Genomic DNA, 26,811 nt, shown 5'->3' on the forward strand with positions numbered 1-26,811 from the left:
GTCCCACAAGGGGACACAGTTCAAGATTGAAGAAGCCGCAAGTCCAGAAAACTGTGAGGGCAAACTTTTTCGGGGTGAGAGTTGTGAACTCTTGGAACAATCTACCAGAAAGAGAAAGTGTTGTGACGGTACCGAGTGTGAGCTCTTTCAAGACCAAACTTGACCAGGTTCAGGTACATTCCGGGGCTGGTGTATGCCCAGTACTTGCCAACAGTGCGTAACAGAGACGTGACCGATCGCCCAAGCGGCTAACGAGTCGATCATTTGGTGAAGAGGATAAAAGAAAAAAAGAAAAGAAAAAGATAATGTAGCTCAAGAAAAAGTAATAGTGTGCTCTCCTTTTATGACCGTTTTCTATGCTATGGTTTCGCCAAGGAATGTCTGACTGGCGAATCATTAAAATGAATGGTTTTAAGGGAGAGTTATACTCCGTTATTGAATATTCCTTACCAAACATATACATCAACGGATAATAATGACCTTTCTATAAGGAGTAAAATCAAGTGTAAACACGGATTCATGTAAAGGTGACGTTTAAGACGCACAATCATTGCATATTTAAAGAAAGGGAGACATCAGTCATGCTTTTTTTCTTTGATTTTCCTTGGGATGAATCGCGCTGCCCACATTATACGTCATTTGTTTACACTGCAGGCTACTAAGTTATGTTATTACCAACAAGTTATTGCGGTTATTTTCAGTAAGTAACGGTGCACTCCGTTGGTTAGCTTAATTTCCATTTTAGTTCAACATAGTCATATGACTCATATGGCCTAGAAATATATTCCTTGCACAACACTACCGGGTAGACAAGGGTACTCTGGCTCCAGTGTTAAGTAGTAACAGTAAGAAGTAAACTGAAACAGTGCAAGTGACTGTAGTCATTTAGAATTGGTAAAATTACAGAAAGATGTAAGTATACAAGTCACTGATATTAATGTAGAAGTTTAGTGTGTCCTTTTTGATATTGTGATTGGTTTAGAGGCTCGACGTTGCTATCGTTTAATAGTCGTTTACAAATATTTAACACCCAAAACTGTCTTGAAAACCAAATCACTTGTGTCGGCATTCAGTTTCGTTTCGATTATGCTTACTCATGACATACCTCAGTGATCTTACAAAAAAATTTAGGTTAGAATGCAGAGGTAAACTTGCGTTAGTGCACACAACTCTGTTAGAAAGTCAAAACTATGTTTTTCTAGTGTATTTTTGTGGGTTTTGACCTTGATTTCCGTCGGAAATTGCCTGTTTTTTTAGTTATAGGGGGTTTTGGGTGGGTCGTTTTCCGACCAAAATTATGCCCAATTGAATACAAAGTACCTATACACAAAAAACACTAGAAAAACAGGCATATAAACCTAACCTAACCTGACCAGACCTGACCTAACCTAACCTAACCTAACCTAACCTAACCTAACCTAACCTAACCTAACCTAAAATAACCTAACCTAACTCTCACCATATGATGGAATCACTTATTTCTTACCTTATTGGCCTGGTTCTGGTTCGTCATTCAAATCTGAGATTAGTACAGGTGAAAATAGCACTTTTCTAAAAAAATTCCATTTGTAATCACTGACGGTGTACGAACACCACCGTCTCTTCTTTGTCTTGGGAATGAGGAACGAATTACCACAATGCCACATATGTTGGTCTTGACGATATTTACATTCGTTCATACACTTAGGACACAACTGAGGTCGGGACAACATGATGAGATCTAATAAATAACATAGCTTGTTATTTTTTTTCCACAAAACGGCGCAATCAAATCCATACAATTGAGGTGACATCCATCACAAACTTCCATGGTCGGAAATGGATTTGAATTTCAAAATTTGAGACCCAAAATATAAATCGAATCTGATTGGGCAAAAGATACCACAAATTAAACCACAAATCATTTAAATTGGTGGAAAAAAAAACCCTTTTGATTGGCCACGTGACGTATACGGGAACGCATGCGTATGATTATTTATGAAGGAAATACGCAGGGTGGGAGTTCAGGTAGTAGGTGATAATGACGGAAGATTAATGGAAGAAAAAAGATAATTATCAGGCATGCGCTAGCTCCGTTATTATACATTTGTGACAGTAATGTAATAGAAGAAAATTATCTTAAAATTAGACATCTTATTCAAATATGTTAATAGATTTGGGGTAGGAAAGTTGTGTGCACTAACGCAGAAATACCGATGTAAGAGTATACAGGTCACTGAAGTTAATGTAGAAGTTCAGTGTGGCCCTTTTGATACTGTGATTGGTTTAAAATCACGATGTTTCTATCGTTTAATAGTTGCTTACAAATATTAGACACCCAAAACTTTGTCTTGAAAACCAAAACACTTGTGTCGGCATTCAGTTTCGTTTCGATTATGCTTACTCATGGTATACCTTAGTGTTCTTAGAAAATTTGATGGTTAGGATGCCAGTTTTGCAGAACATCATAGTGGATACTGTGCCATGACCGGTTAAGTACCTACTAACACTATTTTGCCATGAGTGCACTCTGATTGGCTAAGTACTTTCTGTTTAATATGATGGGGGTTCTGCCAATGGGCTAGGAAGTTAGGTACAGTTAGTTAGGTGTATTTGGTTGGTTAGGTTAGGTAGTCAATTTTCAGTCATGCACCAGTCTTTCTCTCCCTGTCATTAATATGGATTTCGTAATGTTTAGACAATTGTAAGACATTTTTCTTCTTTGATATTTCCGCCAGAAATTAGGGATAACCGAGATATTAATTTTTCAATATTATTAGAGCCTGTCACAAGTGTTGCCATGATTTGTTTACATCTGGGACTGGTCTTTCTTTTGATATTAGAAATATGTTTTTCCTATGGTATTTGATGAACTTTAAATGAATTTGATATTCATTCCCACCTTAAATCACTAGTTTTTGAGATACCCCCCCCCAACAATCTTAACAGAATTTTTTTTTTTAGTAAATCTCACATAAAATATCAACCAACAAAACCCAACCCAACCCCCCATTTTGGACAAAAACTCTTGCCCAATAATAAGTCTCCTATCACTATAGCCACCCCTGCACAAAGACCTGTTCCGTTAATTGTCTAAACATTACGAAATCCATATTAATAACAGGGAGAGAAAGACCAGTGCATGACTGAAAATTCACCGGTTAGGTTATAGTAAATGTTGCCTCTTTTATAATGATAAGATTCTATGGCTAATATGGAGGACTTCACAGCCGACGATGCATTTGTTTTGATGTTTATGTTCTTACAGTATTTTCAGCATTGAGTTCTGTTATAATAATAATCATTATGAAAATTGCTTCGTTTAGTAGACAATTAGGTGACTAGGCGTGCACTACTTTGTCTTTCTTGGCGTGATGTGGCGGTACATGGCCAATCATCTCCAATTGCCGTCAGTCGCCAGTGTATGTTTCTAATGCACAGGGATTGGATCGCTGCTCTCACCTGCCAAATTCTAAACAAGATATGCAAGGCCTCACCATTTCCTCTAATGCAGTGGTTCCCAACCATTTTAGTACCATGCCTCACTTTTTTATCACAAATTTCTTCATGTCCCCCACCCGTTAATTGTTTAGTATGATATAACAATATCAGTTTTGAAGAAGTATAACATAAAAAATTGTATCTTTCAAATAAAACTAAAGGGTTTAACTTCAAATTTAATCAAATCAAATCCATTTTATAATGTGTATAACATATCTACCATCAGATTAAATAAATTCAATTACAATCAATTAATGAGACCCTTGAGCCTGATGTCTACTGCAAAGAGATTTTATCCGAGGCAGAAATTTTGTTAATTTCAATCTCAAGTCGCCTCGTTTAGTGATATCCAGTCGGTTTCTTTTCTTCAGTAATAAGTCATTCACAGCACTAAATCCACATTCCACTAAGTATGACGATGGGAATGGTAACAGTAGTTTTCTTGCCAAACTACTTGTATTTGGATATTTAGCTTGTGTTTCTTCACAGAGCCACATCATTGTTCCTTTTATTTTGAACAGGGCTTTAATCGAGTCATCATTTTGTAATTCTGAAAGTTCTCCTTGATACTCCATGGTTACATCTGACAGATCCACTAGCAATGGCTGAGTCATCCAAGATGGATAATTAATTTCTTTCAAATCAGAAAATCTGAAGTTGAAATCGCTTACCATTATTTTTAAGTGCTCCACAATAACAAGACAAGTAGCATCTGTTACCTCACATTTATTCAGCCAATAAAATTGTTCAAATTTTTTGACAGAAATATTTTCTTGGGATAATTCCAGAAATGATATAAAGCCAAATATCTTGGCCTTTGAATTAACAAGAGTCATATTTGTTCCTTGGAGCTCCTTATTTAAGACATTGAGTTTTTTAAATATATCTGCTAAATAACTGACAAGTGCTTTACCATCAACTGTCAGTAACAGAGTCATATAAGGTTTGTCATCCAAGAACTCACTAAGAATATCAAATAATTCCATGAATCTTTTCAGGCAATTCCCCTTTGATAACCACCTTACATCAGTATGAAGTAATAATCTTACATAGTCTGCATTTTGATCCTTGCAAAATTGTTTGAAAAGACGCTCACATTTGGCATTAGCTTTTAGAGTGTTGATGCATTTTATAACTGCATTCAATGTCTCGTTTAGAACAGGGGAAACTTTTTTGGAAACTAAATTCTGTCTATGAATAACACAATGCACTAACAACATTTGGGGATTGCCGTCTTTCAATAATTTTAAAACTCCATTTTTCTTGCCCATCATCACTGGAGCACCGTCTGCAGCACAAGATATAATGTTCTCCATTGGTATCTGCTTATCATCTAAATATGTTTTTAATTTCTTATATATATCAATTGCAATAGTGGTGGTTTCTAATGCTTCGCAAAATAGCATATCCTCAATAAATTCTCCATTATCAACATATCTTACATAGGCCATTAACAGAGCTTCACTATCTCTTACAGTTGATTCGTCCAACTGTATTGAAAAATTTGTATATTTTAATTTTTCAACAAGTTGTACTTCTACATCACAACTCATTTCATCAATCCTGCTACTAACAGTATTATTACTGAGCGGCATGCTTTTGAGATCTTGGTCATCTTTTTCAAGAACTACTTTCAGAAAAGTTGATATTGCGGGCTTAATTAAATTCTCCCCTATTGTATGATTTTTGCCACATTTTGCTATGAGAAGAGAAATTTCATAACTAGCCTCAAGACCACGATCCTTGCTTGCACTTCTTGCAGAGAACAATGAATTTATTGTTGATCTTTTTTCAAACTTCTCCTTTAGGGATTTAAAATACTCCAGTTTTGAATTAACATGAATACTGTGTTTTGCCTTCAAATGATTTTTGAGACAACCTCTCTTCATGGATTCATTAGTCAAACATTGGTGGCACAACAGACAAAAAGGCAACCTTTCATCATGAGTCGCTGGTATGAACCCAAACAGCAAGTACTCATCTGAATACTGGCGAACTTTTTTTTTGGCGTGCACACTGTTCATTTTATGCATCATGGGGGTAACTGAAAAGTGAAAATAAAATATTTATATACTTAGGAAAATAAATTTAATATCTAACTTCTGTAACATACAAGGCACAATGTCAATATGCAGTTGCCATTTCAAGTAAATATTGAGCTTTATATTCACAGTTTTAAATTAATGTTACTGTGACAAGATCAATGAATGATTATTTTTATACATTATTTTCAGAGACTAACAAGATCAATAATCATAATGAAAAGCACTTTAACCAGCCCTCTCAGTGAAGCTAAAAAACAGAGACAGATAACTATATCAACATGAAACTTGCATTTGTGTTTAATTCAATACTGCTTCCATGCTTTATTGTGCACATTTAATTTGGTTGTAGTTAGTTTCCTCTGTTTTTTTAGCTTCAGTGGGAGCGTTGAGCAGCTGACTAAAACTCACCTTCTTCCTTGACAGCAGATGAAGAACTGCAAAGTTAAACAAGTCAGAAGCCACGCATATAGCTGGTGCCAGATGCACGATAACATTAGTGGGTGAACACTCGACTAGATTGCACAAGCTGTTGTGCTCAGCTAGGTTGTAATTACAATTTTACCCTATAAATTTATAATTTTTACCCATATAGGGTAAAAAAAAAAAAAAAATGTTGATATTACTATATTTTTCATATTGCCCCCCCTATTATTATTGAATTGCCCCCCAGTGGGGCGTAGGCCCCACGTTGGGAATCACTGCTCTAATGTGTCATGGAAACCAAACATCCACAACATTGCTAAAGCTGCCTCCCAAAAGCTGGGAATGCTGTACAGATGCCATAGCTACTTCACTCCTGAGCAGTTGCTTCAAGTACTGCCACCATATCTATGGTGGCTTTTCCTCTGTCCAACTGTTAGATAGGGTGGAATCAAAGGCATTTCATCTTATTAAGTCTCCTCCTTTAGTTGATAATCTTTCTTCCCTTTCTCCTCATCACAATGTTGCTTCACTCTTTCTTTTACAGGTACTTTAATGGGTAATGTTTGGTGAATTTGGCATCCTGTATACCGGCGGCGAGGCCGTGGGCTCGTAACACTCCTCTTGCCCGCGATGCCCACCGTTTCTCTGTGAATGTTGGTCACACAAGAATAACCTGTTATAGTACATCCTTCTTTCCTCACACAGCCAAACTGTGGAATGTTCTGCCTTCTTCTGTGTTTCCATACTCATACAATGTGTCTCACTTCAAAAAGATGGTTTTCCAGCATCTTTGTGGTGTAGATTAATATAATCTTTTTCTTTTCTATCTTTAATTTGTTTTTACAGTACTCTTATTTTTTCGCCCCTAAGGCCCCTTTGTGGACTGGTGGGTAGGCTATTCCACTAAAAAAAAAAAGTATATATATATATATATATATATATATATATATATATATATATATATATATATATATATATATATATATATATATATATATATATATATATATATATATATATATATATATATATATATATATATATATATATACATATATATACATACATACATACAACAGTATTACTCGCCTAACGCTGTCTTTCATAACGCGTTTTATCATATCTACGCTGTGCCTCGCCAGAATGAACTTTCACTTAACACGATTTTTTCCACATATACGGTGAGTGTCCGACTGCATTTATTTTATTTGCCCCACCACCCTGCCTGTTTTAGCTCATAAAATTCATACAAATTACCCAGCCAGAATATAATTTACATTGCTGGAATTCTTATACAGTGATCATTTTGAATATAAACATCATATATTTTGCTTTAGACACAAATTTTAGATAACATTTTTTCTCTGGGTAACTATGTTATCTTTTGTGCAAAATATATGACATTTATAATCAAAATATTCCCTAATCTTACAAGGAATCCCATATGTCAATTGTATTATCTAACTTTAGTTTGAGGTATTATTTATTAAAATTTAGTGGTTTTCCCCAAAAATTTCTCAGAGAGGAAGAGCCGGCAGTGTAGTGTGAGAGGAGGAGTTGAGTCCATTTTGAATGGACATTAACTTGGCGACTGTATTTCTCTATTTCTCTTAAGTATTAATTGTGTGCATGTACCATCATAAAATTAAGATGTTATTTTACTACAACATAGTTATGTGTCTTCAAAGTGGAGTTTGGGGGTCGGGCGGTTTCTATTGAATTAATCCATATGTTCTGTTGTTCACTTAAGCAGTTCCTTATACAGTTCATAACAGGACCCTCTGGGTTCTATTGACCAGCGTTAAGTGGGGTATAACTGTATATATATATATATATATATATATATATATATATATATATATACACCTAGACGACTTACGACTACGTGGACTTACGACCGTCAGGACTCGACCGCCTCAGATAAAAAAAAAAAAAAAAAAAAAAAAAAAAAAAATTTTTTTTTAAAATATTACATTTTCTATACCGAAAAGTTTCAGTAAATGTAGTCTCCATGTATAATTAGAAAATTATGGGGCCCCATGTGCATTCAGCTGACTACATTAAAAGGTTAAGTGCTCAGTCACACTGCTATCCATTCCTTATTATTTATTTTTCCTGTACTGTATCCATTCATCATTATTTATTACTTACTGTACTGTAATTCATTGTAGATTTTTATTAAAAAAAAAAAAAAAATTTTTTTTTATCTATATCGGACTTGACCATATCGGACTTGACCTGGATTTGGGTCCCCTAACACGTCGTAAGTCGGGGGACTGAATAATATATATATATATATATATATATATATATATATATATATATATATATATATATATATATATATATATATATATATACATACATTAACCCTGCTTTACGTGGTCAATTGAACCATAGAGCCTACGTAAAAGCGTGGAAGTGAACAACATAACATATGGGGTTAATTGAAATAGAGACTGGGCCGACCCCCAAACTCCATTTTTTCCCGACACAATACGTATGTTTTAGTAAAAATAACGTCTTAACTTTATGATGGTATGCGCACACACTTAATATAGAAGAGAAATATCAATAAGAGAATAATATACTGTACCAGGTAAAAAAATCAGGTTTAACACTTATGTCATGGTAGGTTAGGTTAGAAAAAATCAAGGTTTAACACTTAATTAAGATTAGGTTATGTTTTAAAAAAAATCAAGGTTTAACACTAACCTAAGGTTAGGTTATGTTAGGAAAAATCAAGGTTTAACACTTACGTAAAGTTAGGTTATGTTAGGAAAAATCAAGGTTAGGTTTAACACTTAAGTTAGTAGAAGAGATAAGTCGGTGTACAGGAATGGAGGTTGGTTCCGAGGCAGAGGGCAGGCTACTGGCCCTCAGGTGAGTCACCATCACTGTCATCCACACTTGTCAGGGCCTCCCTGACAAATACCTCAAAGTTACCATCACTCTCTGTCTCTGTCACTATCACTGGCTTAGGCTGGCTGTGGTGGGTTGCTGGCGAAGAACTCGGTAATGCTTTGTTGAGGGCTAGTGTCAGGGTTGTTATGATTTAAATCAAATGATTTAAATCACATGATTTAAATCAGAGTAAAAAAATCATGAATTAAATCAAAATGATTTTTTTACTAATAACTGTTTTCTCTTTTTATTCTACATGATTGAAAAGTATATGCAATGCAGCAGGCTAATAACATTATTTGGATTTACATAATTATGTACTGTACTATAGTCTGTTCTCTCCAGTTTTGCAAAATTTTGATCATATCATAAGGTCTCATTATTAATGTATATATTTACATGAAATATATTGTTAACTAAGATAATAAATACTATTGAAATTCAGAAGAACTGTAGTATTCTCTTCTCCCGGCATGATATATCAGTCAATAAGGAGCAAGGGGCTGTAAATTTTTGCAAAGCTAGAGTGAACAGGCTGTAGGCACTAGGCTATACATATTCAGATATTCTATTTTTATCACGTAGTATGTTCTTTTTAAACAATATTAGTGTTATTTCTGATCATAATTTCAATAATTATTTTAATTTTAGAGTGGTGAAAGTATTCTTAATACAGTACTGGTAGTTGCATCATGCATGTATGTTTTGTTCTTTCCTGTACTGATCCTGTCAGTTCAGGCAGTTGTCTAATGGCAAATCACTAATATACAGTCGACCCTCGTTAATTCGGACTAACAGGGGGGGAAGGGTGTCCGTTTTAGCCGATTGTCCGAATTAACCGATTTAGAGGTTAAATATTGCATTATATTTCAAAGTCATTGTTTTCGTCACGATTTTATCCCACTTTCCACTGTAATACGTACGTAATTTCAGCAAAAATATTACATTTCCGTGAATGTATTATATCAAGCACAGTATGAATAGAATATCATTGTAATATAACAGTATTTTAACCGAAAACTATTAAAAAAACGAATAACATCTCAAGAACATCGGAAGCTTAGGTAAAGTCTTTTGTTTTCGTCATGTATTTTATCCTATTTTACATTGAAATACATCACGTTTCAGCAAAACTACTATTTATTTCCGAGAATATATTCATTCAGGCGCAGTTTAGGTAAAATATACGTGTGATGTAACAGTTTTTTAACTGAAAACGATTCGAAAAACGCGTACCCTCTAGCCCTGTTCAAGAAGAGGACTGGGAGAAGCTGTTTGGTGCTGCAGACGATGACAAGGAAAATGATTTGGATGGATTTTAATGAAAATATTCAGAAATATGGTATCGTAGTATTTATTCAAGACAATTAGGATAGAATATTATTGTAATACAACAGTTTTTTAACTGAAAACCAATCGAAAAGCGATTACGGTAACATCGTTTGAACGAAAGAAAGCGAAAGTCATTGTTTTCGTCACGATTTTATCCCACTTTCCACTGTAATACGTACGTCATTTCAGCAAAAATATTACATTTCCGAGAATGCATTATATCAAGCACAGTATGAATAGAATACCATTGTAATACAACAATATTTTGAGTCCTACTCTTTCCATTTACAGAATACTGTACAATCCCATAATAATGGCTCCTAAAGTAGATAAACTTCGTTGTGTGAAGAGAAAGAAGAACACGTTGAAATTGAGTGACAAACTTGAAATAATTAAGAAACTAGAACGTGGTGTGAGCAATACTGTTCTAATGGAAATATACAACATTGGAAAGTCTACAATTTATGATATAAAAAAGGCAAAGAATAAAATTTTAGAATTCACAGCTTTTTCATTAAAACTGCTCGTTTTGATAAATGAAGCATGCTATATTTGCTTATGAATAAACTATCAAAATGTACCTGTTCATCTCTTCTTTATTCCCCCTTAAATTTGAATTTTAAAAGTACTGCCTGAGAATCCGGATAATCCGAAAATCTGGACCGACCCAATCCCCAAGCAGTCCGGATTTTTGGACTTCTACTGTACGTGGATATTAAAACATGCGAGGAGACGAGATGGCTGCCGGCATTGTTTATGTTAAAGCTTACAAAACCAGTGACTGAGTGGTTCTACATATAAAATGAAGAAAATAAGACCCTGATTGTAGCTGTAGTAAAATTAATGTAAAAAATGAATATGGTTGTTTGAAGTACCTGTAATGTTATTTAATGTTAATAAATGGAAGAATATAAGTAGCTAACCATTCATGGTAAAAAAAAGTGAGACTGCGCGTATGTAAGTGCGCACATGTGAAAACATATCGTCATTACTCTACATAAGAATATGAAAGCAACACTTATTTACTGCTCATATATATTGAAGGGTTAAATTTTGTACTCTGTATAGACAAGCAGAGAGAGAGAGAGAGAGCAGCCGAACTGCCGGATGTAAACAAACCTTAATTTCCCGCGGCTTTTTTTTTTTTTTAAGGGGATTAGCCCACCCGGGCATAGGTCACTGACCCACATTGGGGCCTGAGGGGCAAAAATTTAATACTCCTGTAATAATAATAATAATTCAGATAAGTAAAAAAACTGCCTATCTACCTATTGGACAAACTAAAATCGTTCCGGACCACGGGAGTTTCCGGACCACAGAATGCCGGACTAGAGAGGTACAACCTGTATATGTATATATATATATATACAGTGAACCCTCACTTTACACGGTCAATTGAACCCACGGAGGCCCGCGTAAAGCGAGAAACGCGTAAAGTGAACAACATAACATATGGGATTAAATGAAATAGAGACCGGCTGACCCCCAAACTCCACTTTTTCCGACACAATACCTATGTTCTAGTAAAAATAACATCTTAATTTTATGATGGTACATGCACACAATTAATACTTAAGAGAAATAGAGAAATACAGTCGCCAAGTTAATGTCCACTCAAATAATGGACTCAACTCCCTCCCCCTCTCTCACACTTCCTGGCTCTTCCCTCTCTGGAAATGTTTGGGGGAAAACCACTAGATTTTAAGGTATAGTAATAAATAATACCTCAAACTAAAGTTAGGATAATATAATTGACATTGCTGGATTCCTTGTAAGACCAGGAATATTTTGAATATAAATGTCATATATTTTGCACAAAAGATAACATATTTACTCAGAGTAAACAAAATACTTAAAGTAGATCTAAAATTTGTATGTCTAATGCAAAATCTATGATGCTTATATTCAAAATGATCATCAAATTGTAAGAATTCCAGCAATGTAAATTATATTCTGGCCCGGTAATTTGTATGAATTTTATGAGCTAAAACAAATATCTTCAATAAATAAACAAAATATACTTACCGAAATACTATCTGTCAATCAAAATACCCCACCTCCCCCCCTCTTCCCACCTGCTCCCTGGGCCCTCCCTCCCTCCCTACCCCTCACCCCCACCTTCCCTCCTTACCAGAGAAATGATTGGGTTATAACAGTATATTAGGTGATCTTCCGTTAACTAACTCAATCCGCTCCAGAAGGTCGTTGCTAACTCAAACCATTGTTTCAATGGGTTTTGGGTAATTGTCTCCAGCTCACCGAAAATTTCCTAAATTCAACAAAAATGGTAGAAAAGTTCACTTTACTTTGAGGTGTGTGTAAGTAGAAGACTCCTGGATGATGATGATGATGATGGGATTTCAGAATGGGGTGGAGGAGAAGGAAGAAGAGGCATTGGGTGGGAAGAAGTCACCCCATGGCGCCTATTTCACCCATATAAAAATTTTAGCTTCCTGGTGTAACTTAAGATTATTTTTTTAAATCAACACTAAAATGTATTATATGGCTGTCAATATGTAAAATATATTTCAAAATGACCAATAATTTGCTTGGAAACAGAAAAAAAGCGTTTAGTTGAAGAGAGTCTCAAGCAAGATGTTACCTCCAGTGAAAACAGAGAGAGAATAACTCCTGTTTGCTGTGTTAAGAGGCTGGATGCCGCGCATTAAACTAGTCACTTTACCTTCAATTATGTTCAATAAGTGTTAAAATGACTAAAAAATTGAATATTAAACTTTAAAAATTATTGAATAGTATAAACTTCTTGATATTTACTAAAATAGTAAGGAATTTAAGCCCTAGAACCGATTAATGTATTGGCGGACTGGATACTACAAAGTTGGTTGTCTGTCAGTAAGCGAAAAACATTTTTTGGAGGTCGAATTAAGAACTTCAAGTAACCGACCAAAGAACCTTATGGAAGGCAGTTCGTTAATTTAAATTGTGTTAACCAAGGTGTTCTGTTAAAACTAGGGGTCACTGTATTTACATTTTTGCAATAAATAATAATTGTGACGCAGTTAGGATAATATAATTGACATTGCTGGACTTTGCATACCAGGAATATTTTGAATATACACTTCATATATTTTGCACAAAAGATAATATATTTGCTCTGAGTAAACAAAATACTTGCATTAGATCTAAAATTTGTATGTCTAATGCAAAATCTATGATGCTTATATTCAAATTGATCATCAAATTATAAGAATTCCAGCAATGTAAATTATATTCTGGCCGGATAATTTGTATGAATTTTATGAGCTAAATAAACAAATTATACTTCACCCGCGTATATGAGTAGATGCACAGCGTAAACTGGGAATTCCGGTTCTGGCAAGGTACCGCGTAAATGTAGAAACGCGTAAAGGAAACCACGGAAAGCTAGGGTTCACTGTATGTATGTATGTATATATATATATATATATATATATATATATATATATATATATATATATATATATATATATATATATATATATGCAAGTAAATCATATATATATATATATATATATATATATATATATGCAAGTAAACTCACTGTAAGTCTTCAGTTATTCATTAGGTGAGTACAGACTAGTCTGTACTACCCTGAAGATGTGAATTACACGTAGCGCTTGGGGAACTTCGTGTTTTCTTCTTTCCTTGTTATATATATATATATATATATATATATATATATATATATATATATATATATATATATATATATATATATATATATATATATATATATATATATATATATATATATATATATATATATATATATATATATATATATATCAATAAAGTTGTACCCCACTTAACGCGGTCAATAGAACCCAGAGGGTCCCGTGTTAAGTGAAATCCGCGTTAAGTGAACAACAGAACATATGGGATTAATTTCAATAGAAACCAGCCCGACCCCCAAACTCCACTTTTTGAAGACACATAACTATGTTGTAGTAAAAATAACATCTTAATTTTATGATGGTACATGCACACAATTAATACTTAAGAGAAATACAGTCGCCAAGTTAATGTCCATTCAAATAATGGACTCAACTCCCTCCCCCTCTCACACTACACTGCCGGCTCTTCCCTCTCTGAGAAATTTTTAGGGGAAAACCACTAAATTTATTAAATAATACCTCAAACTAAAGTTAGATAATACAATTCGACATTGCTGGGATTCCTTGTAAGACTAGGGAATATTTTGAATATAAATGTCATATATTTTGCACAAAAGATAACATATTTACTCAGAGTAAACATTAGATCTAAAATTTGTATGTCTAATGCAAAATATATGATGTTTATATTCAAAATGATCACCAAATTATAAGAATTCCAGCAATGTAATTTATATTCTGGCCGGGTAATTTGTATGAATTTTATGAGCTAAAACAAATATCTTCAGTTAATAAAAAAAAAAATAATCTTCACGACACTATCTGTCAATCAAAGTACCCCACCTTGCCTCCCCCCCTCTTCCAACCGCGCGGTCAGTCTCAACCCTCCTCCCCACCCCCCACCAATCATCCCTTCAAGAAAAAAGTGGGTGAAAAATTTAGATTTTAACATTTTGTATTAAATAATACCTCAGATTAAAGTTAGGATAATATAATTGACATTGCTGGATTCCTTGTAAGACCAGGAATATTTTGAATATAAACGTCATATATTTTGCACAAAAGATAACATAGTTACTCAAAAATTTTTTTTATCTAAAATTTGTATGTTTAATGCAAAATATATGATGTTTATATTCAAAATGATCATCAAATTATAAGAATTCCAGCAATGTAAATTATATTCTGACCGGGTAATTTGTATGAATTTTATGAGCTAAAACAAATATCTTCAGTTAATAAAAAAAAAAATATATTCTTCAAGGGGTAACAGATGGTCGGTCGGTTCCTCCCTCCCCCCCACCCCCCACCAACCGTCCCAAGGAGATGTGTGGGAAAACCAGAATACTTAACTTTTTTGTAATAAATAATACCTCAAACTAAAGTTAGGATAATATAATTGACATTGCTGGATTCCTTGTAAGACCAGGAATATTTTGAATATAAATGTCATATATTTTGCACAAAAGATAACATACAGTAGTTACCCAGAGAAAAAATTTTATCTAAATTTTGTATGTCTAATGCAAAATATATGATGTTTATATTCAAAATGATCACCAAATTATAAGAATTCCAGCAATGTAAATTATATTCTGGCCGGGTAATTTGTATGAATTTTATGAGCTAAAACAGGCAGGGTGGCGGGTGGCGGTGGGGCACCCAAAATAGTATCTGAGCCGGCACTCACCGCCAAGATATGTGGGAAAAAAAATCCGTGTTATGAAAGTTCACTTGGCATCACAGATATATATATATATATATATATATATATATATATATATATATATATATATATATATATATATATATATATATTCATGCGCCGGTTAACGTCCTAGTTACGTTCTTGGAAACGTGACGTTAACCGAAATAGACGTTGTCCGATCATCACATAAACTTTGTATTTATACTTATGTGTATGTGGAATACTATATACGTACATATATACTTTTACTCTTAAATCAGTACTGTAATGTGATACAGGTGATTAATTTTTATCTCTTGTGCAAAGTACATGATGTTTATATTAAAATTATTCACTTTTACAAGGATTCCAGCAACGCCGGGCAGATGGGGGAGAGAGAGGGTTTGAGGGGGCGTGGGGGAAGGGGAGGTAGTACGTTTGATAGTTGGCACAGGTCTAATGCGTGTATATTTATCAGTTCTTAAGTGACTAAGCTTCTCTGTTATAAAAAGCCAGTGAAATGACCTGGGTGAATATAATTAACATTGCTGGGATTTTTGTAACATACTGATTAATTTGAATATAAACATGCTATAATTTGCACTAGACAAAACAATTTTAGTACCATAATCAAATTAGTACATGTGCACTCCAGCTTTGCACTAATGTCATTTATTTCTTTTACGTTTCTTTTAGTATGGTGTGTGCATGTAAATGGATGAAAATAAATGAAGAAATTTTGTAAATCTACCCAAAAATACAGTTGAAAAACTTTTTTATACAATGTACTACAGTACTGTACACTAATGTACAACAATTTTTATCTCTTGAGCAAAATATATAACGTTTATATTCAAATTATTGGCTGTCTTGCAAGGATTCCAGCAATGCAAATTATAATCTCCTAACTTTAGTCTGAGATATTATATAAGATAAAAACTGTAAGCCTAAATAAGATAAGTTTCTTCCTCCACCAGTTCCTTAAAGTTCACTACAAATTTTGCTGCTCCTTCTTTATCTGCACTGGCAGCCTCACCATGCCTAATAACACTGAAAATGTCACTTCTTTTCTTAAATTTTTCGAACCAGTCCTTGCTGGCCCTAAACTCTTCAAACTCGGTGCCAGAAGAACCAGGTTGCTCTTCCTTCAAATGTTCGTAAATTTCCCTGGCTCTTTCACAAATAAATTCTGTTGCAATTGAATCTCCTTCATTTGTTTTTACTTAATCCAAATGAGAAGTAACCTCTCTGTTTCTGCAATTAAGTAATGTATCTACCTTTAAACACTCTGGTAGATTTGTCTCTCACTTTCACTTCTTTGAACTTGTCTTTCTGTGCAAGAATTGTCGACACAGTTGATGCCGACATGCCATAGTCTTTACTAAGCACATTTGTTCTAATGCCTTGTTCGTGTTTCTTTATTATTTCCTGTTTTACCTGGATTGAAATCGCCTTTCTAGATTTCCTTGGACCCATGCTGGATTCAATAACAATTTCAACACTAAAATTTTTAGTTTAATTGCTGTAAATAAAGATTATTTTATTTAAATCAACAATGCACTGCGCTAGATATTATCAATATGTTAAATAAATTTCAGAATGACCAATAATTGTACTGTAAAAATGTAAAAATAGTTTATGTTCCAAGAGAGCCACAAGCAAGATGTTACCTCCACTGAACAGAGATACAAACTGACGCCTTTGTGGGTGAGTCAAATGGCTGATTGGCACACCAAAAACTAGTTTCCTGTACTCCAATTATGTTAAATAAGTTTTAAAATGACTAAAAATTTTAATATAAAACTTGGAAAATGATTGAATAGTACAACCTTCTTGATATTTACTCAAATGGGAACGAATTTAAGCCCAAGAACCGATTACTGTATTGGCAGACTAATATTCTAGCTGGTGAGCAAGCGAAAACATGTTGACATGATTTTGTGAGGAATTCGTTAACCGAAATGAAGATTCTTATGTAAGGTAATTTCGTTAACCGAGGGATCACTGTATTTCGTTTTAGATTTTATATGTATTACTTTTTGCATTTCCGACATACGACCATTCACGCTTGCTGAATGAACATTTTCAACTTCCTGAAGTAAAGTTTGACTGTTCAACACGTCGGGAAACCCAACTCCTGTCCCTGCGACATCATAACAAAATTCTCGACCCCCTCTGACCGGGACAAAGTGTTTTATCAAAGCAGTAAACTGAAAGGCACCCCTATCTTCGTCAACGAGGATCTCTGCCCAGATACGACTAAAGCCCGTCTACAGAAAATGGACCTGTTTAAAGAAGCCAGGAAACAAGGGAAACACGTGACGTTCAGTCATAAAACTCTTGTTGTGAGGGATTGGGCAAGTAGACACCCACCCACTCACCTACCCGCTGTACCAACCCCCCCAAGCCCCTCGAGAACCCCCCTCCCTACCGAGGGGGAACCAGCCACTGTCGCTATCACTTGTGGAGTTCCCCCCCCCCCGTCGGCCAACTCAAGTACTACACGTCTACCCTCTGTGGTGGAAACCAGCAACCCTCAAACCCGAGTGACAGGAGCACCTCCCACTCCATCTGGGAATCATCCTCAACAGTCATCCTAATTCTGTTGGTTGTAGCACTTGTGAGTACGTTAACCCCCCACTATTATAATGTTCTTAGATCTTTCTTTTTCACACCTCAGTGACCCTGAGTTTTTACTGTTCCTTAATCAGTATCAATGTCCCCACAATAATGATACTAGTGTCATTCCCGTAGATGTGCTAGATTGTATGTGTTACACCCCATTTACCCATGGTGTCGACACAATACTCCCTCATATCAATCCTGACGTCTTTCTACAAAACTCACTGGGTTACACCAACCCCTGCTGTAACTATTACTTTCCTGACTCCCCCGAGTTTAGTTCTAGTCTCCTACTACCTCATTCCTTCTCCTTGATTAGCCATAACATCAGCAGTACTGTATTCCCCTTCATCTAGATACCTTTTTAGATCAGTGTTTATCTTCTATTGCTCACAAATTTGATGTACTTGGATTCTGTGAGACCAAACTCACTAACGAGATTGACCATTTGTATAACATTCCTAATTATAATAGACACTGCGTCAACACGTCACGACACAGTGGTGGTGTCGCCCTATATGCTGATATCAAGTATAACACTTCTGTAAGAGATGATTTAAAGGTTCAGGAGGAGTACATGGAGAGTGTTTTCATTGAATTACGTAACGACACACGAAATATCCTAGTTGGGATAATCTACAGAAGACCCCACACTAATGTAAGGAATTTTATTGATAAATTTTCAGAGCTTATCTCTATCATAAGTTCAGAGAGGAAAGACTGCTACATCACAGGAGATTTCAACCTTGATCTATTAAAATCAGAAACCGACACCTCAGTATTAGACCTTCTTGCTACCTGCCATTCTAAACTCTTCTTCAACACTATAACCAAACCCACTAGAGTAACTGCCACCTCTGCCACTGTGATAGATCATATCTGGACTAGCAACACTCCTAACAACCAAGCAAGTGGAATTACTGTATTTATAACAATATCTCAGATCACTTCCCAGTTTTTGCCATGTATAAAACAGCCTGTAAGGTCTAGTAGAGTCTCAATTCAATACAGAGACTACTGCGCCGACAACATGCTCCTTTTTGAAAACAACCTAATGAATGCCAACTGGGATCTTGTCTATGCCTCCAACAACCCTAATGTGAACAGCAGCAACTTCTCTTGCATCTTCAATGCTTGCTTTGATAAATGCTTCCCGCTCAAGACTAAGTCAGTGAAACTGTATCCATTTCCAAACCCTATATCACAAGCAAAATTAAGATGATAAAGGAAAAACACAAACTTCAAAGGAAATTTGCAAAAAGACCCATAACTTTCGGTGATGCTTATCGAAGTATCAGAAATAGAGTAACACAAGCAGTTAGAAATGCCAGACATAACTATTATACAAATAATCTCCAGTCAGCATCAGGCAACAGAAAGAAAACCTGGAATGTCATAAATTTTATTCAGAACAGGAACACTCAGCCTTCGACCCCGACTCAGCTTTTATGATAAACGATTCAGTTATAACGGAACCCCCCCTCATTGCCAACCATTTCAATGAATATTTTATTAATGTTGGCAAAAATCTTGCAGAGAGTATCCCTGATCACCATGAGGAATTTAGAGCCTACCTGCAAAACAGACAGTAAAATGAACTATTCTTATCCCCTGTCACAGCAGATGAATTACTGGCCATCATAAAAATGTCCAAAGATGCAGCAGCAGGCGAAGACAATATACCGATGAGCATCATTAAGAAAGTGGCCTACTTATTACTACCTGTTCTCCTCCACATTTGTAACTCCTCCTTCACTAGTAGTGTCTCCTGATAAACCGAAAATTGCTAAAGTCCACCCGGCATATAAAAAATCTGGGGACAAAGGTCTATTCAAGAATTACCGCCCCATATCAGTCCTCCCAGCCTTGAGTAAGATACTGGAAAATCTAGCATGTAATAGACTAAATTCCTTCTGCAATGCCCATAACATCTTTACAGACTACCAGTTTGGATTTAGAGCTAGAAGGTCGAATGAGAGTGCTCTGCTATCCTTTACTAATGACATCTTAAATTCCTTTGATGACAGTCAGTTCACAGTCGGTATATTCTTGGACAGCACTAATCATGTCAACTGTAGTTTTATCTTTTCCTTGCAGATCTAAGTTCAGTTCATTCAGCATACCAGTCATGTCAACTAAAAATGCTAAATCCAACAACCACTCTTCGTTGTCCAAAAACTGGGTGTGATCAGAAGAATGAGAAGGTCGATCTTTTGAAGCCAAAAACACTTTTATTTCAGGCAGCAGATTTCTAAATCTCTGGAGAAATTTACCTCTGCTTAACCACCTGACATCGGTATGCAACAACAGGTCAGAGTGCTCTGCTTCACTTTCTTCTAGCTGACTTCGGAACAGTCGTCTCTGAAGACTTCTGGCCGGAATTGAATTCACAATCTTGAGAGAAATGTCCATGACTACTGTCATATTCAACATTTTACCACAAAGTGCCTGTTGATGAATGACGCAATGATGATTAAAGAAGTCAGGAAATCTATCGGCACCCCTGCAAAGGGCAATGAACCCACTGATTCGGCCAGCCATTGCAGGTGCCCCATCAGTTGTCATTGATACGAGCTTACTTACTGGCAACTATGTCTTATTGACAAAACCACTGAAAGTCTGAAAAATGTCTTCACCTCGAGTTTTCTTTTTAATGGTAGAATCTTCAGTAATTCCTCTTTTGTGCTCATATCTTTAAACACCATTCTAATGAAAATGCACAGTTGTGATGTATCGACCACATCAGTAGATTTATCAAACTGCAATGAAAAGAATACACACTCACGTATGTCTTTATTCAATTGTTCACTCAAATCCTCAGCCATAAATTCACAGCGCCTCATAACAGTGTTTCTTGATAACTGAACTTCTTTATTTCAGACTTGTTTTTTAAATTTTCAAACAACGATTCTGCTGCTTCTAAAAAAGCCTCTTTGAATATTTCTCCATCCTGAAACGTTTTTTTGTGCTTTGTGAGTACTCGACACACCCTGAATGATGCAATGGTTGCTACCTTTGATTTTGATCTTGCTCCTGTAAAAAGGGTTAGTTGTGCCGAAAGCTGTGATTTCAGTTCTCGAATTTTCCTTTTTCGTAGCTCACTTTTGGGAGGGAAATCACTGTCATACTTCTTGTGAAAACTTTTGAAATGCCTTTCTACATTTCCTTTCTTCGCTAGAGCTGGGGATACATGACATATTAGACACACACACTTCAAATTGTTCATGGTAAAAAAAATGATCTTCCTCCCATTCACTGTGAAAATGATAAGTTTTACTTTTTTTAGCACTTGGTCCAGCTCCAGCACCACTCATTTTGGTTCAGTTGATGACTAATACCGGTAACCTATACAGGTATTTGGAAAAGAAAAAGTTTTACATGAATGCGAGGAATACTTTCTTCCATAACTTTTCCTACGTGAATATGAGAATTACTTAACTAACCGGAAAGACATAATGTCGTAACGTTTTTCTGCTTTTTATTTTTTTCACAAGCAAGTGTAGTCACTTCTGTCTATTCTAGGGTTGCAGGAATAACTGTTGCTAAGCTATAAAAGACAGTAATTCTCACAATCACAGAAGACTCTTTCATTACAAGACACTGATCCTCACACAGTGACACACACCTCTACACTGCTACGTCTGGTGACAAATGTGGAGGCTTGCGGGGAACAGAGTTGCCAATTAAGACACGTTGACAATTTGCAGATCAGTTTTAACAGTAACCAGCTATCACCCTCCCGTATGAATGCGAACGTTTCCTTAAAGCATGATAACACAGGGGTAGTCTGTCTTTATGTATCGTTCATACGTGTCCATCATTATAAATATAGTTTATTCCCAGAAAAAATATAAGCAAAAATAATAATCCAATTATTATGAGTAAAATTTGAATATGATATTTGTATGACAGCTCCTGAAGGACGGATTATTAACAGGCAGAGTGATCGACTTAAAACAGGCTAGTGATCTACCAGTCGATCGCGATCGACTGGTTGGCCACCCCTGCTCTAAAGTGACCAAGAGATCAAAAATAGTGATGACCTTAAAGGAAAAAACAGTTTTATTGGACAAGCTCAGAGGTGGTATGAACTATGGCTCGAGATGTGGTGAAGACTGACAATTCATTTGTGTCTTTTGTCAGAATACAAGTCTTCAAGTGGAGGAATGTGGGTGGAAGAGGACTGCTGGCTGGCGTGACTGCGTGAGGGCAGGCAGACGCCGGGACAGCAGGGAGAGGCTGGCAATGCAGGTGTTGCCGACCTCAGCAAAATATAGAATTTTTTATTTACCAGGTACGTGTAAATAAATTTTTTTTGTATATATCTGCATTTACGTTTTTCCATTATTATACTACAATATGATTAGTTCAAATAATGATGTTAGTTAATGCCGGTACAGTGCATCAGTGATCAGCGTGACCACTGGGCCGTGAGTGGAGAGCATGGCGTGCTTTAGTGCATAACCTACCTGACTGTTTGGTGGCCACAGGTACAGTGATTCCTAAAAGAGGATTCGCGGTTTTGGCTTTTCGCAGGGGTTTCAGGAACGTAATTCCGCAAAAAACACGGGATTACTGTAATATATATATATATATATATATATATATATATATATATATATATATATATATATATATATATATATATATATATATATATATATATATATATATATATATATATATATATATATATATATATATATATATATAATATAATATTATAAATATATATATTTATAATATATATATACACCTAGACCCCGACTTACGACTACGTGGACTTACGACCGTCGGGACTTACAACCGCCTCAAAATGACACGCATTTTCTATACCGAAACGTTTCCAGTTAATGTAGTCTCCATGTATAATTAGAAAATTATGGGGGCCCCATGTGCATTCAGCTGACTACATTAAAGGTTAAGTGCTCAGTCACACTGTATCCATTCCTTATTATTTATTACTTTCACTGTACTGTATCCATTCATCATTATTCATTACTTTTACTGTACTGTATTTCATTGTAGATTTTTTATTAAAAAAAAATTTTTTTTACCTGGATTTGGGTCCCTAACCCAGTTATATATATATATATATATATATATATATATATATATATATATTTCAAGTAAATCCACAATGAAAAACGTGGAGAATCTTGATAAATCATCATCGCTGTTTTTGTTCAAGACATCTCAGAGGCAACCAGCTTCCTGAAGATGTCTTTAAATAAAGATTTGTGTTAAGGTAATTCGCTGTTTTGCATTTTCCCGTGTGAGCCTGATTATGATATATGGTATATATATATATATATATATATATATATATATATATATATATATATATATATATATGTATATATATATATATATATATATATATATATATATATATATATATTATTAATAGTAGTAATTTCCGCTTAATGCGGTCAATAAAACCCACAGGGTACCGTGTTAAGTGAAAACCGCGCTAAGTGAACAACAGAACATATGGGATTAATTCCAATAGAAACTGGCCCGACCCCCAAACTCCACTTTTTCCGACACAATACCTATGTTCTAGTAAAAATAACATCTTAATTTTATGATGGTACATGCACACAATTAATACTTAAGAGAAATTGAGAAATACAGTCGCCAAGTTAATGTCCATTCAAATAATGAACTCAACTCCCTCACCCTCTTCTCACACTACACTCACTGGCTCTTCCCCCTGAGAAATTTTGGGGGGAAACCACTAAATTTTAATAAATAATACCTCAAACTAAAGTTAGGATAATACAATTGACATTGCTGGATTCCTTGTAAGACCAGGAATATTTTGAATATAAATGTCATATATTTTGCACAAAAGATAACATATTTACTCAGAGTAAACATTATATCTAAAATTTGTATGTGTAATGCAAAATCTATGATGTTTATATTAAAAATGATCATCAAATTGTAAGAATTCCAGCAATGTAAATTATATTCTGACCGGGTAATTTGTATGAATTTTATGAGCTAAAACAAATATCTTCAGTTAATAAAAAAAAAAAATTTCTTCACACGTAACAGATGGTCGGTCGGTCCCTCCCTCCCCCCAATCCCCCACCAACCCTCCCTACCAGATGTGTGGGAAAACCAGAATATTTACCTTTTTAGTAATAAATAATACCTCAAACTGTGTTAGGGTTGATTATAATTGAAATTGCTGATTCTCAGGAAGATCAGGAATATTTTGAATAAAGTCATACATTTTATAATAAAAATAAATATATTTACCAGAGTAAACATTATATCTAAAATTTGCATGTCTAATGCAAAACTATGATGTTTATATTCAAAATGATCATCATATTGTAAGAATTCCAGCAATGTAAATTATATTCTGGCCGGGTAATTTGTATGAATTTTATGAGCTAAAACAGGCAGGCAGGCAGTCAGGCAGGGTGGCGGTGGGGCGAATCTAAAAATAGCGTCTCAGCTGGACACTCTGCGCGTATACGTGGAAAAAACCCGCGTTAAGTGAAAGTTCGGCTCTGGCGAGGCACCGCGTATACGTGAAATCGCGCTAAGCAAAACCGTGTTAAGCGGGGTATTACTGTATATATATATATATATATAAAGTCCAAAAATCCAGACTGCTTGGGGATTGGGTCGGTCCGGATTCTCAGGCAGTACTTTTAAAATTCAAATTTCAGGAGAAATAAAGAAGAGATGAACAGGTACATTTTGATAGTTTATTCATTAGCAAATATAGCATGCTTCATTTATCTAAAAGAGCAGTTTTAAAAATAAAGCTGTGAATTCTAAAATTTTATTCTTCGCCTTTTTTATATCATAAATTGTAGACTTTCCAATGTTATATGTTTCCATTAGAACAATATTGCTCACACCACGTTCTAGTTTCTTAATTATTTCAAGTTTGTCACTCAATTTCAACGTGTTCTTCTTTCTCTTCACACAACGAAGTTTATCTACTTTAGGAGCCATTATTATGGGCTTGTACAGTACTCTGTAAATGGAATGAGTAGGATTCAAAATTACATACGTTGTCACAGTTTGATTGCTCGTTTTAAAGTAGCGACCGTGTGGTCGCTGTGCAGCTGTGGCGCTCACGCATGCACACAAAAGCCAGCTAAAAAAAAAAAAAAGTTAAGTTTGAGTTTTCGAAAAGTCCGGATTCTCAGGTGGTCCGGATCAGTCCGGATTTGACTTTATATATATATATATATATATATATACATACATACATACACACATACATACATACATACACATACATACATACATACATACATACACACATACATACATAAGTACAGTTATTACATACATACATACATACACACACATACATACATACATACACATATACACATACATACATACATACATACATACATACACATATATACATACATACATACATGTACACATACATACATACATACATACATACATACATACATACATACATACATACATACATACATACATACATACATACATACATACATACATACATACATACATACATACATACATACATACATACATACATACATATATATATATATATATATACACACAGTTAACCCTCACTTTACGCGGTCCCACATTCCGCGTTTCCACGTGTACGCGGTGCCCTGCCAGAACCCAGGATGCTCACATTCCGTGGTGCGTGTACCCCTTTACGCGGAGAGCGGCTGGTGAGCCGCGCCATTTTTGGATCCAAACCTCCCGCCATCCGCCATGTTGTGTAAGCGGCGCGAACATGGTGCGCACAAGGTCGCCCAGTCATCAAAACATTACCAGTTCTTCACCCGCCACCCACCACAGCCGGCCCAAGTCAGTGATAGTGATAATTATGGTGAGGATATGGACTTATATGGACTTTGGGGAGTTTGACAAAGAGGCCCTGCAAGCCTCTGTGGTGGATAGTGATACAATTGATACAAGTGACACAGGTGAGGGCCAATAATCTGCCCTCTGCCTCGGAACCAACCGCCCATCCCCGTGTGCCCAGCCATTTTTTCTACTAATGTAAGTGTTAAAAACCTAATATTATTGATATTTCTCTTAATTATTAATTGTGTGTGCATACCATCATAAAGTTAACATAATATTTTTACTACAACATAGTTGTGTGTCGTCAAAAAGTGGAGTTTGGGGATCGGCCCGGACTCCATTTCAATTAATCCCATATGTTATGTTATTCACTTTACGCGTTTCTCACTTTACGCGGGACCCTCCGGGTTACATTAACTGTATATATATATATATATATATATATATATATATATATATATATATATATATATATGTTGGCTAAGCATATATATATATATATATATATATATATATATATATATATATATATATATATATATATATATATATATATATATATATATATATATATATATATATATATATATATATATATATATATATATATATATATATATATATATATATATATATATATATATATTATTATACCGCCTTAATTTACTTAAATATCCAGGTTCTAGGCGTAACCAAACAAAAAAAGTTAAGTAAATTAAAAGGGAATAAAAATAAATAAAGTAAACCTTTAAGAATTTAATTAATTAAATATTAACACAATAAAGAGCCTCGTAGGCTTTCACAACAAATTGATTCACCATCGAAACTTTTAAGACACAAATGATGCTAAACATCGAAACATCAA

The 26,811-nt window shown here is 34.9% G+C and overlaps 1 long non-coding RNA gene across 1 annotated transcript; it reads left to right on the forward strand.

Annotated features, from left to right (window-relative positions):
- Positions 1–306: 306 nt before the first annotated feature.
- On the forward strand, positions 307–22,381 carry LOC121866028. Its single transcript, XR_006088873.1, has 2 exons — positions 307–700; positions 22,251–22,381. It is a non-coding gene; the product is annotated as an uncharacterized LOC121866028 (long non-coding RNA).
- Positions 22,382–26,811: the final 4,430 nt, after the last annotated feature.

Source organism: Homarus americanus, unplaced genomic scaffold (genome assembly GCF_018991925.1).
Source record: "Homarus americanus isolate GMGI-L3 unplaced genomic scaffold, GMGI_Hamer_2.0 scaffold31552, whole genome shotgun sequence".
Classification (NCBI taxonomy): Eukaryota; Metazoa; Arthropoda; class Malacostraca; order Decapoda; family Nephropidae; genus Homarus; species Homarus americanus.